Consider the following 12,919-nt stretch of genomic DNA (forward strand, 5'->3'; position numbering starts at 1 on the left):
AAGGAACTTAAATAGTGATCTAAACCAGTGATTCTCATGCCTTGGTGTGCATCGCAGCCACTCGAAGGGGTGACTGAAACAAAGCTTCAGTGGGCCACCACCACTGAGATTCTGGTTCAGTAGGTTTGAGGTGGGAATGAAGAATGTACATTTCTAGCAAGTTGTCAGGTAATGCTGACACTGCTGGTTTGTGATCACACTTTGGAATCCACCAATTGAAACCAATAGATGTTAAAGGGAATCACCAGGGGGAGCTTACTAACTACACATGCTCAGACCTTAACCTAGAGAACATGTAGCAGTTTAAAAATATTTCCAAGTGACTCTAAATTGCACTCTGATTTTTAAAATCCTTGATGAAGCAGTTTATATATTAGAGTTTCTAATTAGCTTCACAACATCTATACCTAACTATGTATTGAAACCTTCAGTGTCAGGCAAGTTACTATCTTTTGAGACAATCCTCTTCAGCTATGTATAGTTATTTTAGAAAAATTTGTCTTTAATTGAACCCACAAGCTATCTTGTGGTAACTCCTAATCATCAATTTTACAACTACCCCTTAAGAATTACATAGAAATTAATTTCACCTTTCAGAGGCCATCTTTTAAAATATATAAAGAGGTCTGTTGTGACCGCCCACCCTTCCTTGATTTTTACTTTTTTCTTTACCATTTATATCGTGGTTTTAAGTATCCTCCTTGTCACTCTCCTTTGTATCATCTAAACTTCTGATTTTTTTTTTCCACATCAGTAACCCTTATTAGATAGTAGAGAAAAACAATAAAGGAGGTTAACAATTATACATATGTTTAAATCTTTCAGTCTTACGGTGGATTGAATGGTGCCTCTATATTAGTTTGTTTTCAGGTTGCTGATAAAGACATACCCAAGAATGGGTAATTTTTACAGGAAAAAGTTTCATGGACTTACAGTTCCACCTGGCTTGGGAGGACTCGCAAATCATAGCAAAAGGCAAGGAGGAGCAAGTCACATCTTACGTGGATGGCAGCAGGCAAAGAAAACTTGTGCAGGAAAACTTCTCTTTATGATAACCCTCAGACCTTGTGAGACTTACTATCATGAGAACAGCATGGGGAAGACCTGCCCCCATGATTCAGTTACTTCCCACTGGGTCCTTCCCACAACACAAGAAATTCAAGAAGAGATTTTAGTGGGCACACAGCCAAACCATATTATTCTGTTCCTGGCCCTTCCCTATTCTCATGTCCTCACATTTCAAAACCAATCATCTTTTCCCAACAGTCCCTCAAAGACTTCTTAACTCATTTCAGCATTAACTCAAGAGTCCACAGTCCAAGGTCTCATCTGAGACAAGGCAAGTCCCTTTTGCCTATGAGCCTGTAAAATCAAAAGCAAGTTAGTTACCTCCTAGATACAATGGGGCGGTGGGTACTGGCATTGGATAAATACAGCCATTGTAGATGGGGCTACAAGCTTCATGGAAGTTTGAAATTTAGCAGGGCAGTCAATCTTAAAGCTCCAAAATGATCTCCTATGACTCTATGTCTCACATCCAGATCACACTGATCCAAGAGGTAGGTTCCCATGGCCTTGGGCCCCTCCACCTCTGTGGCCTTGCAGGGTATAGTCCCAATCCTGGCTGTTTTCACAGGCTGGTATTGAGTGTCTGCAGCTTTTCCAGGTGCAAGGTGCAAGCTGTCAGTGGATCCACCATTCTGGGGTCTGGAGGATGGTGGCCCTCTTCTCACAGCTCCACTAGGTGGTACCTCAGTAGGGACTCTCTGTGTGGGCTCCAACTTCACATTTCCTTTCTGCACTGCTCTAGCAGAGGTTCTCCATGAGGGCCATGCCCATGAAGCAATCTTTTGCCTGGGCATCCAGGTGTTTTCATACATCTTCTGAAATCTAGGCAGAGGTTCCCAAACCTCAATTCTTGACTTCTGTGCACCTGCAGGCTCAATACCACTTTGAAGCTGCCAAGGCTTGGGGCTTCCACCCTGTGAAGAAACAGCCCAAGCTGTACTTTGACTCTTTTTAGTTACGGCTGGAGTGGCTGGGATATAGGACACTAAGTCCCTAGACTGCACACAGCATGGGGACCCTGGGTCCAGCCCACAAAACCATTTCTTCCTAGGCCTATGGGCCTGTGATGAGAGGGGCTGCCGTGACGACTTCTGATATGCCCTGTAGACATCTTCCCCATTCTCTTGGGGATTAACATTTGTCTCCTTGTTGCTTATGCAAATTTCTGCAGCCAGCTTGAATTTCTCCTCAGCAAATGATTTTTTCTTTTCTGCAAATAACTGAATGCCTTTAACAGCACCCAAGTCACCTCTTGAATGCTTTGCTGCTAAAAAATTTCTTTTGCCCAACACCCTAAATCATCTCTCAAGTTCAAAGTTCCACAGATCTCTAGGGGAGGGACAAAATGTCTCCAGTCTTTTTATGTTTAAAAAAAAGTCATCTTTACTACAGTTCCCAACAAGTTCCTCATCTCCGTCTGAGGCCACCTCAACCTGGACTTTATCATCCATATCGCTATCAGGCTTTCGGTCAAAGCCATTCAAGTCTCTAGGAGGCTCTAAACTTTTCCACATTTTTCCATTTTCTTCTGATCCCTTCAAACTGTTCAAGCCCTTTTCTGTTACCCAGTTCCAAAGTGACTTCCATGTTTTCAGGTGTCTTTATCACCACCCCACTTTTGGTACCAATTTACTGTGTTTGTCCATTTTCATGCTGCTGATAAAGATATAACCAAGACTGGTAATTTATACAGGAAAAAGTTCCACATGACTGGGGAGGCCTCACAATCATGGCAGAAAGCAAGGAGGAGCAAGTCGCATCTAACTTGGATGGCAGCAGGCAAAGAGAACTTGTGAAGGAAAACTCCCCCCATAATAACCATCAAATCTCATAAGACTTTCTAGCATGAGAACAGAACAAGAAAGCCCTGCCCCCTAGATTCAGTTACCTCTCACAAGGTCCCTCCCACAACAGGTAGGAATTCAAGATGAGATTTGGGTGGGGACACAGCCAAGCCATATCAGCCCCCAACAGGATATGCCCATACCTTAGTCCCTGGAACCTGTCAATGTTACCTTATTTGGAAAAAGGATCTTGAGATGAGAAGATCATCCTGGATTATCTGCATGGGTCCTAAATCCAATGACACGTGTTATGATAAGAGATATAGAAGAGGAGAATTTCCTGTAAAGATGAGGGCAGAGATTAGAGTGAGGTAGCAACAAGCCAAGGGTGACCTGGAGCCACCAGAAGCTCAAAAAGTCAAGTAACAAATGATTCACCAGAGATTGTGGAATTCTGGGCTTCAGAACTGTGAGAAATCAAATATCTGTCATTTTATACCTTCAAATTTGTGATCATTTGTTATAGCAACACTAGAAACCTCATACAGGCTTTTAGTATCTAAAACTTAGGGGATAAAATAACTAGAAGACATTATTACATAATCACTTTTGATTTTCTCTGAGAAGTTGTGATGATCAAGCCATATATCATTTTAAACCAAGGGACTAAAAAAGGTCCTGATATTTGGAATACAAAACTATTACCTGGTAATGTCAAATTTATTGATTTTTATTCTGAACATAGATCATTGATAAATTTCTTAAAAAGGTGAAAGACTAGAAAGATTCACAACACAAAAAGGATTCTTAGGAAGCAGCATAGGTGCAAATAACAAATTCCTGTTTTACTTCTTTTCTTTAGAGAGTGACTAGACATTCAGGTTAGGGATATGCTATTGACAGCATATATCTTTATTTTAGGCAGGTATTTAGCAAAGTCACAATATTGTGTGAGCAAAAATGCAGGAATGAGAACTGGTTGATAGTAGTATTATGTGATTTACAAAAAAATTAAAATGTTAATTGATGGATCAATGACAAGCAGGAAAGAAAACTCCAGGGATGACACAATTCTATACTTTAAACTTATCCTTTCTACCATATTTTGGTAATTAAAGATTGTTTTTTCTGTTTTTGAACTTCATGAAGAATGAAAAAATTACCACATATACTAGAAAACATTTTAGGAGCAGATTATATTAATAGGCTAGAAGAGTATATTTCCATTGTATTTTTCAGGACCCAGCATCTCTGGAGATGTCTCCTGGGCTCCTGTGGTTTGTATGGGATGAGGTTTGCCTCTGCTACAGGTAGACCCTTCTTCCTTGACAGACACAAAGCAGCACTTTCCTTATTTCCTATATTGAGTCCTGTATGGTATTTATTCTATCAAAAAGGCTAGGTCTTCTAAACAAACGTGCCTAGAACAATTGTCCCAAGGCAAACTTATAATATTTAATATTAATTACAAAGTCCTTAATCCAGTGATTTTATTTAATGAACACTTTGAAAACACTCAGTATGTGTCAGGCATTTTTTTAAGCATTTTACAAATAGAAACTTTTAAAATCTTAATGTCAATCTTACAAGGTTGGTGTTATAATTCTCATTTTATTGATGAAGGAACAGACACGAGGGGTCCTTTGTCTATGATCACACTACTGAAAGAATGACTGCAGTAGTTTGGCTGTGGTGTCCTTGTGATTACAGAGTATCCTTTACTGACTCTTCAGCATATTTTAGGAGCACAGAAAAGAGAAGACTTGGCTTTATAGCACCTGATGAACAGATCTGTGCTGATGATAATGCCACTTCCACTCTGGAACACAGTGTCAAGTTTGTGAAACTAAACATCAGGGGAGACGTTTATATACTGAAGCTTTCTCAAATAAGAGCAGCCTGAACAGCAGCTGACAGGTAAATCATGCTGTATCCAGGGTGCTTGAGGGTAACAGGAATGTTGAGTCTGAATCGGAGAGGGTAAAATATGTGAGGGTAAAATAATATGTGCCAATATTTGAGGGACTAAGAGTGTAAGGTGATTAGACATTCCCTGCACTGTGAGGAAGCATGGAATAAACTTGATGGTCAAAATTTTAGAAACAATATGACCAGTAAAGCTTTCCCACAACTACTGCAAGGCATTGAATTCTGAGCTACATATTTTGTGTTAGTAAAAACTGGTGACCTTCTGATGGCATTGTGGTGGGAAATTTTTCCGCATTGTGTAGGAAGGTGGATTAGATAATTTGTAGGTTTTCTTCCAAATATTAATTCTATATTTCTGTTTATATTTCTGCAGGCATGCTGAGAAATTGACATAGCAATCAATGAGAGTTTTTGCTTGAATAAATATTTCAAAGTCAAGCCCATGTAACTCACAAATTCTATTGTATCTCCTTTTCTCCACCACTTTCCAAATGCTTATTTCTAAATTGAAAGAAATCCACAAGAGCAATTTCTTTCTAATCGCATAATTGCTGCATTTTCGTTTAACACTATTGGGGAAAAAATGGTTTGACATCCTGAGATTTCAGCAAAGAATTATATAATAAAGAATCTAGACTCAAATAATTGTTTACTTAAAACTAGAATTTACTGAAAAACCTCAAACACTGTTTCCCCCTTACTACTGAAACATAATTAAATAATTTCACAATTAATTACTTTCAGGAGAGATAATTTGTTTTCATTAAAATATGTAAATACGCATCCCTTGCTGGCTTTAAAAAAAAATTCTCAATGTTGTTTTCTCACCCACTGTTGTGATGATGATTCACGATAAAGGGGTTCCACCAGAGGCTTTAAATATCAGCTTAGGTCCTCCTTTATTCCTCGGCCTGAGAGAAAACTTTCCCCCACAACACAGCTTTCTCTACCTCAGCGACCCACAGTCATATTTCAGAGCACCCTCAAAGGTTAAGAATTTGCTGCTGCTTCCTGCCTCTGTATCCCACAGTCTTTAGTTTGGGGGCCCTAGTTTTGCTTATGATATCGATAAAGCATTGGATTCAAGGAAATCTAAAGCAGCAACCCAGTGGAGGGCAAGGTTGGGGGGAGTGAGAGAAAACAAAATGAGGTTTGCATTTTAGATTATTTAAATAAGGTTGGATTTTGTTTTTAAGTATCGAATTCAACCAAACTAATAGACATCAGATGTATTCTTTGTTCAAAGCACTGTGCATGTGGTTCTGAGGCATAACACAACTAGAAAACATCTCTTTAAAGGAATTTTTTTCTTGGCTGAATGTGGTGGCTTGTATTTATAATCCCAGCACAGCAATTTGGGAGGCTGAGGCAGAATTGCTTGAGGCCAATATATATCTATATTTGGTAGAAATGGGCTTGCTGTGTTGCCCAGGGTGGTCTTGAACTCCTGGCCTCAAGCAATAACTGGGAGTACAGGCCTGCACCATTATGCCTGGCTAAATTTTATATCTATATGTACATATATATGCTATATATATATTTTAATATAAAAATATATATATTTACAAAAAAATATATATATTTTAATATTTTAGCCAGGCATAATGGTTCAGGCCTATATTCCCAGCTACCTGAAATGCTGAGGTAAGAGAATCACTTGATTCCAACTGTACGGGGCTATACCCTAGCCTCGGTAACAGTGTGAGAAGACTCCATCTCTACAAAAAAAAATAAAAAGGATTATTTCTTATCAGACCAAACATAAAACGTGCTGTTTGTGCTCTAGAGAAAATATTCATGCAAGAAGAGGCAACAGGACAAAGTAGTGTTCAGACTATGAGTATCATCCTAAATTTTCACTGCGATTGCCAATCCAAATTAGGGAAGGTAATGTTAAACAGCAAAATTTATCTTGAATCACCCTTGCCTAATCAGGCATTACAACATATAAAAAAGAGGCTAACAACCTACTAAAGGATACCACAAAGGAAATAGTCATGGGAAGTTCAGTGGCCCAAACCATGCAATTTGAGTCAAATTGAAAACTTCTCATAGAGAGGTTACTCCCAATAGCTGCAGGCCCTACCCATTACACACTCTGCCTGTGTTTGCTCCACCACTGGAGTTGAGATGACTTGCAAGGGATTCTTTTCTGGCTTGAAATCTGGTCTAGATCTCAAGTGATAAGAGGGGAAGTTGGTCCAAGGCATTCGTGGTATTGTCGTTAAAGAAACATTCTGGTCTATGTAATAGCTACAGGGTATCTCTTTTACTAGCTAAGAGATTAATAGGCAAAGATTTGTTTTGTTTTGTTTTTTTTCTAGGAAACTACCCTCCACCATTAAAGAAATGGTGGAGTTTTTACTTCCCCTTTTTTTCTAGGAAACTACCCTCCACCATTAAAGAAATGGTGGAGTTTTTACTTCCCCTTAAGACATGTAAATATGTGTTCATCTAGGTGAGAACTATTTGTATAGGAAACAAAATCATCTTTTTTTTCTTTTGAGACTTTCTTCTTCCTTGATTGATAATATTTAATTGAAGAAAGTTGCTTAGGTGTTGGCTTTTCCACATTAGAATCATATCTTCTTGATCTTTATCTTTTTGTCCCCACTAAAATAAGTCTCTAAAATTGCAAGGGAACTTAGACAATTGAACAAGCAAAAAAGAAATAACTACATTTAAAAATGGGAAAAAGACATGAACAGACACTTCTCAAAAGAAGACATACAAATGGACAACAAACATATGAAAAAATGCTGCTAATCATCAGAGAAATAGAAATCCAGACCACGACGAGATACCATCTCACACTAGTCAGAATGGCTATTATGAAAAGTCAGAAAACAACAGATACTAGTAAGGCTGCAGAGAAAAGCCAACACTTATACACTGCTGATGGGATTGTAAATTAGTTTAGCCACTGTGGAAAGCACTGCATGTTATATGGAGATTTGTCAAAGAATGTAAATAGAGCTACCATTTGATCCAGAAATCCCATTACTGGGTATATACCCAAAAGAAATCATTCTACCAAAAGATACATGCACTTATATATTCATCACAGCACTATTCACAATAGCAGAGACAAGAATCAACCTAGGTGCTCATCAACCATGGGTTGGGAAAGAGAATGTGGCACATAATACACCAAGGAATACCATGTAGCCATTAAAAAGAATGAAATTCTGTCCTTTGAAGCAACATGGATGCAGCTAGAGGCCATTATCCTAAGTGAATTAACAGAAGTACAGAAACCCAAATACTGTGTGTTCTCACTTGTAATAGGGAGCTAAACACTAGGCACTCATGGACAAAGAGATGGGAATAATAGACACTAAGGACTACTAGAGTGGGGAGGGAGAGAAGCAAGTGTTGAAAAACTTCTATGCTCAGTACCTGGATAACAGGATCATTCATACCCCAAACTGCAGTGTCATGTACTATACATGGATAACAAACCTGCACATTTACCCACTGAGTCTAAAATAAAAGTTGAAAAATAATATAAAATTGCAAGGGAAGGGCAAATTGTAGTACAGATGTAATAAAATGTTGTTTGATTGAAAAGATTATAAGACTCTAAAATTAAATATTCACCATGAAGGAGTTATTATCAGGTATTCAAATGGCTATATGCTACTGAAACCAAATTTGTTTTAAACATTTTCTTTTTAAAAACTGACCATATTACAAAAGGTGAAAGAACAATATTACAGAGTATGTTATATTTCTAAGCACAAAGTAAATTAAGACCTTTGTAGCTTTTCTTGCCTTTTTTGCTTCACATGGAACTATTTTTAAGGATTTGGTGGTTTCTAATTTGTTTTTCAAGGTCCCTTTCTGGGGTTAAGTCCTCTATCCCCAGGCCTTGAAAGTGAAATGCTAACAGACCATTAACTGCTGTGGCACTCAGAGGCCTCTCCATTAGAGCCTCTGCTTTGTTAATTAAAGAGATGCCATCAAGGCAGCAAGGGTCTGAATCATGACCTACCTTTTGAGATCAGTTTGCAAATGTCTCTGGGCTGCTTTGTGTACAACTTAACTTTCAAATAAAACCCAAGAAAGAATGAAAATTCTTCTCCTTCCCCAACATCTACAAGAATATATAACATATCTGAAAATGGAAGAAAGAGGACCCTCATTTATCTCCTGCCATTAGGGAAAATAATATAAATGGTTCTAGCAAAAGGAAGCCATCTTTTCAGTTAACGTTTTGAATGAGAATATCTCATACTGTAACATACTACATGTTTCCTGTATCTTTATTCATTTTCTATTGTGAAATAACACATATAAAATGTGTAAAATATGGATGCACAGTTCAAGGAAATATTATAAGCATATTCTCTAACAAGCTCCGTTCCCTATAATGTCAAGACATAGAACAATGCCAGCAAAGCTTGTGAAAATAATCACTACTCTGACTTTGATGATAATCACTTGTTTTTTATTACCCTTTGTGTGTGCATTTTTCAAACCACCCCGTTATGCATTTTAAGAGAAACGTAACATGGTATAGTTTATCAATTTTCTTTATATTTGTTAAAGATTACGTATTTCTCTTAAGTTCTTTCAGTAAATATGATTTTAGAATTCTCATTTTTATATAACTGTACTATATTTTTTCATTGCTATAAAGCTTCATCGTTTGAATATATCACAATTTGTAATACCATTGATAAATATTTTTATTTTCAAGTTCTGTCTATTACAAACACTATTCTTATGAACATTCTTGTTTGTGTTCCTTGGTGTGTATGTATACATGTTATTCTAGTATATATTTTATTGGTGAAATTGGCTCACAGGCTAGCTACTGACAAATGGTTTTCCAAAGAGGTTATAGCAACTTATTAGTTTCCAACTGCAACATATTTTAGTCAACATTTGGTATTTTCACATTTCCTAATTTTAGCCAACGTTGAGGGTGAATAGGAGTGTCATTGTGATTTAAATTACACTGCCCAGATTACTATTATGTTGGAAAACCCTTTAATGTATTTGTCATTTGTATCTTTTGGTGAGTGTCTGTTCAAGTCTTTTACCCATTTTTCTATTGGTTTACTTATCTTTTTTATTAATCTGTGCATTATTATATTTTGGATAAGCCCTTTGTAAATTACATGTATTACAAATATTTATTCACCTTATGTAGCTTGACATTTCCATTTCTTAAGAGTATCTTTTGGTAAGGTAAAGTTCTTAACTTTAATGAGGTTGACTTTATTAATAATTTTACATATGTTTAGAGCTTTTCATATCTTATTGAGAAATTTGGCATGCTGAGGTCATGCAGAGCTTTTTTTTTTTTTCTAAAAGATCTTTGAACATATTTTCTTAGTTCGTGTCTTATGATATTTCTCATGATGCTTCCCAAAAGCATCATTGTCTCATCTTGCATATTTAGCCCTATAGCCCACAAGGAAGTGATTTATGTTAATGGTATTTTAATTTTTGAGGTTTTCTTCATGTATGTGAATATTTTTTTCTAATGATTATTGAAATTACTATTTTTCATCTTGCTTTATCCTGTTGCTTTGTCAAAAATCAAAACTTCACATGCTCATGGGCCTCTTCTGGGCACATTGTATTGTCTGTTCCTACACTAATATTAACCACACTGTCTTTATTACCACACACCAAGTGTTTTCATACTTTTTTCCTGTCATGTCTTGGCCTTTTTCATTAAAATGTCATATTAGAACTTCAGAGATTTCATTTGTTTTGGAAAAAAAGAATAACATCTAGACAGCATTATGCTTCCAATTCAGGATTATGCCATATTTCTCTATATTATTTAATTTCTCTCACTTGACTATTTTCCTTAGTAGTCTTGAGCACGTTTTTGACTTATTTCTGGGAATTTAAAATGTTTTGATCTATAAAAATGACATATGTATATATAAATATATATTCAACTTTTTAAAAAATTTATTGATATTTAGCCACAAATTTGATTTTTATATTTTCAGTTTTTATCAGCAAATATGCCATATTATTATATTAATTCCACTAGTTTAGATTTTTTTGGATTTTCTATATAAAATAAGCTGTGAATATCATTTATATAATTTATTCCCCCCCAAAAATCCAAATTTTATAACATCTATTATCTGTCAGTCTATTCACCCATCTGTCTATCAATCTGCCTATCACTGCCTGATGCACTGGCTACTACCTTCTTAGGCATGTGTGGAATAAAAGTGGTTGAAACAGAATTACTTTTGTTAACCTCAATAACAAGGGGAAAGCTTTCTACATTTCGACAGGAACTACAGGGCTGACTTTTCCTCTTTAGATGCTCATTATTAGGTTTAGGTAGTTTCTATCTTTTCCTTCTATTCCTGGATTTCTAAGCCTCTTTAGCTTGACTGGATGGTAAATTTTATTAAAAACTGCTTTATATTTTGAGGTAGCTGTTTTATTTTTCTCCCATAATGAATGTAGCGAATAACATTGTAGTGAATAACATATCAATAGTGAATACCATTGGTTATTTAAAATTAAACCATGATCATTTTTCCAGTTAAACCTATCTTGCTAATTATATATTTTTTGTCTTGCCATACTTAGTTTGCTAAATGCACCTAGAATTTTTACATCCATGTTTGCATCATTTCTCTTTTGTACTGCTCTTTTCCAGTTTTGTTATCAAGTTTATGTTAGACTTACATAATTGGATGGGAAATATCTCATCTTTTTCTATATTCTGAAAAATGTGTGTAAGATTGGAATTACTTCTCTCTTAAATGTTAGAAGCCACTTGTGAAGCCATCTAGACACAGCTTTCTTTGTGAGAATGTTTTAAATTAGAGTCAATTTTTTTAATGATCATAGGACTATTCATACAACTATTCTTTGTTCTGATAACCTACTAATTTTTCTAGATATTTATCCATTCAGCTGGATTTTTAAAAATGTTTGCATAAATATTTACTCTTCGTATCTCCTAATTATCTGTTAAATAGCATTAATCTGTGGTGACTCTCCAGTCCTATATTGATTTTTACTTTTTGTTCCCTTGAGGTTTATCAATTATGTCTTTTCGAATAACCAACTTCTGTAAAACCAGTCTTATGATGGTTATTTTATAAATCTGCTCTTAGTTTAATTTTTTTAATTCACTTAGATTGCTTTGTTGTTTTCTAACTTCTTGAAATGTATTCCTCATTCATTAAGATACAACAATTTTTGTCTTTCCTTTGAGTAGATATAAGGCTTTACTCACTCATAGTAACAAAAGGAACAATGCAAATGCCCACAAATAGGAGACTGAATGAGCATATCCTGGTATAGTAACACAATGGACTATGGCTCAGCCTGAGATAATAAAGTAAACTACTGATACTAGAAACAGCATTGACGAGTCTTAGAAAAGTTATGTTGAATAAGAAAAGCTAGACAAAACAGAATAGCTATCTGTAATTTTATTCTAATTCGTAGTAATAGAAACCAAAGTTAAAACAATGGTTGCCCATAATAGAAATGTTTTATTATTTTTATTTTGGAGGTAGTTGCATGAATTTAAACATTAGTCCAAACTTACTCAATTACACACTTAAAGTCAGTGCCTGCCACTATAGTTAAATTTTACCTCAATAAAAAATGTTATTTTTAAAAAAACCCATAAATTACGTATTATGCTGTGTTAATGTAAGCATATAGGAGTTACCCAAGTTTAGGATGCTGTGTGCTCGCACTAACTTTTTGTTGATATGAATGCACTGTCCTGTATTTTGTTATCCTTGATCTGTGATGGAGTGGGAAGCAGGAAACTATGTATGGAAATGTAGGTAAGTGAGAGAGTCAGTCTCTAAATGACTCTCATATGTAAAATTAGTGGATGTTAGTAAATATTTTTGGTATATATTTAATAAATTACAGTTCTTACTTGCTAATATGTAGGTACTTTATTGTGATCCAGGGCATATTGTTACCTAACAAAGAAGATAAGTGAGTTGCTATACATCTGCCAATATGCACATATGAAATATAGTCTTGTTTAACAAAAGACAAAAAAATAGCAAAAGAAGGCTGAATATCATGTGTCTAAAATCATTTGAAAACATTTACTGGACTGAAAGATTTGGTTTCTAATCTGTTTGATAGTTTCAACACTTTTTCTAATCTTTTTC

Source organism: Aotus nancymaae, unplaced genomic scaffold (assembly GCF_030222135.1).
Source record: "Aotus nancymaae isolate 86718 unplaced genomic scaffold, 86718_ANA_hifiasm-v0.15.2.pri h1tg000020l, whole genome shotgun sequence".
NCBI lineage: Eukaryota > Metazoa > Chordata > Mammalia > Primates > Aotidae > Aotus > Aotus nancymaae.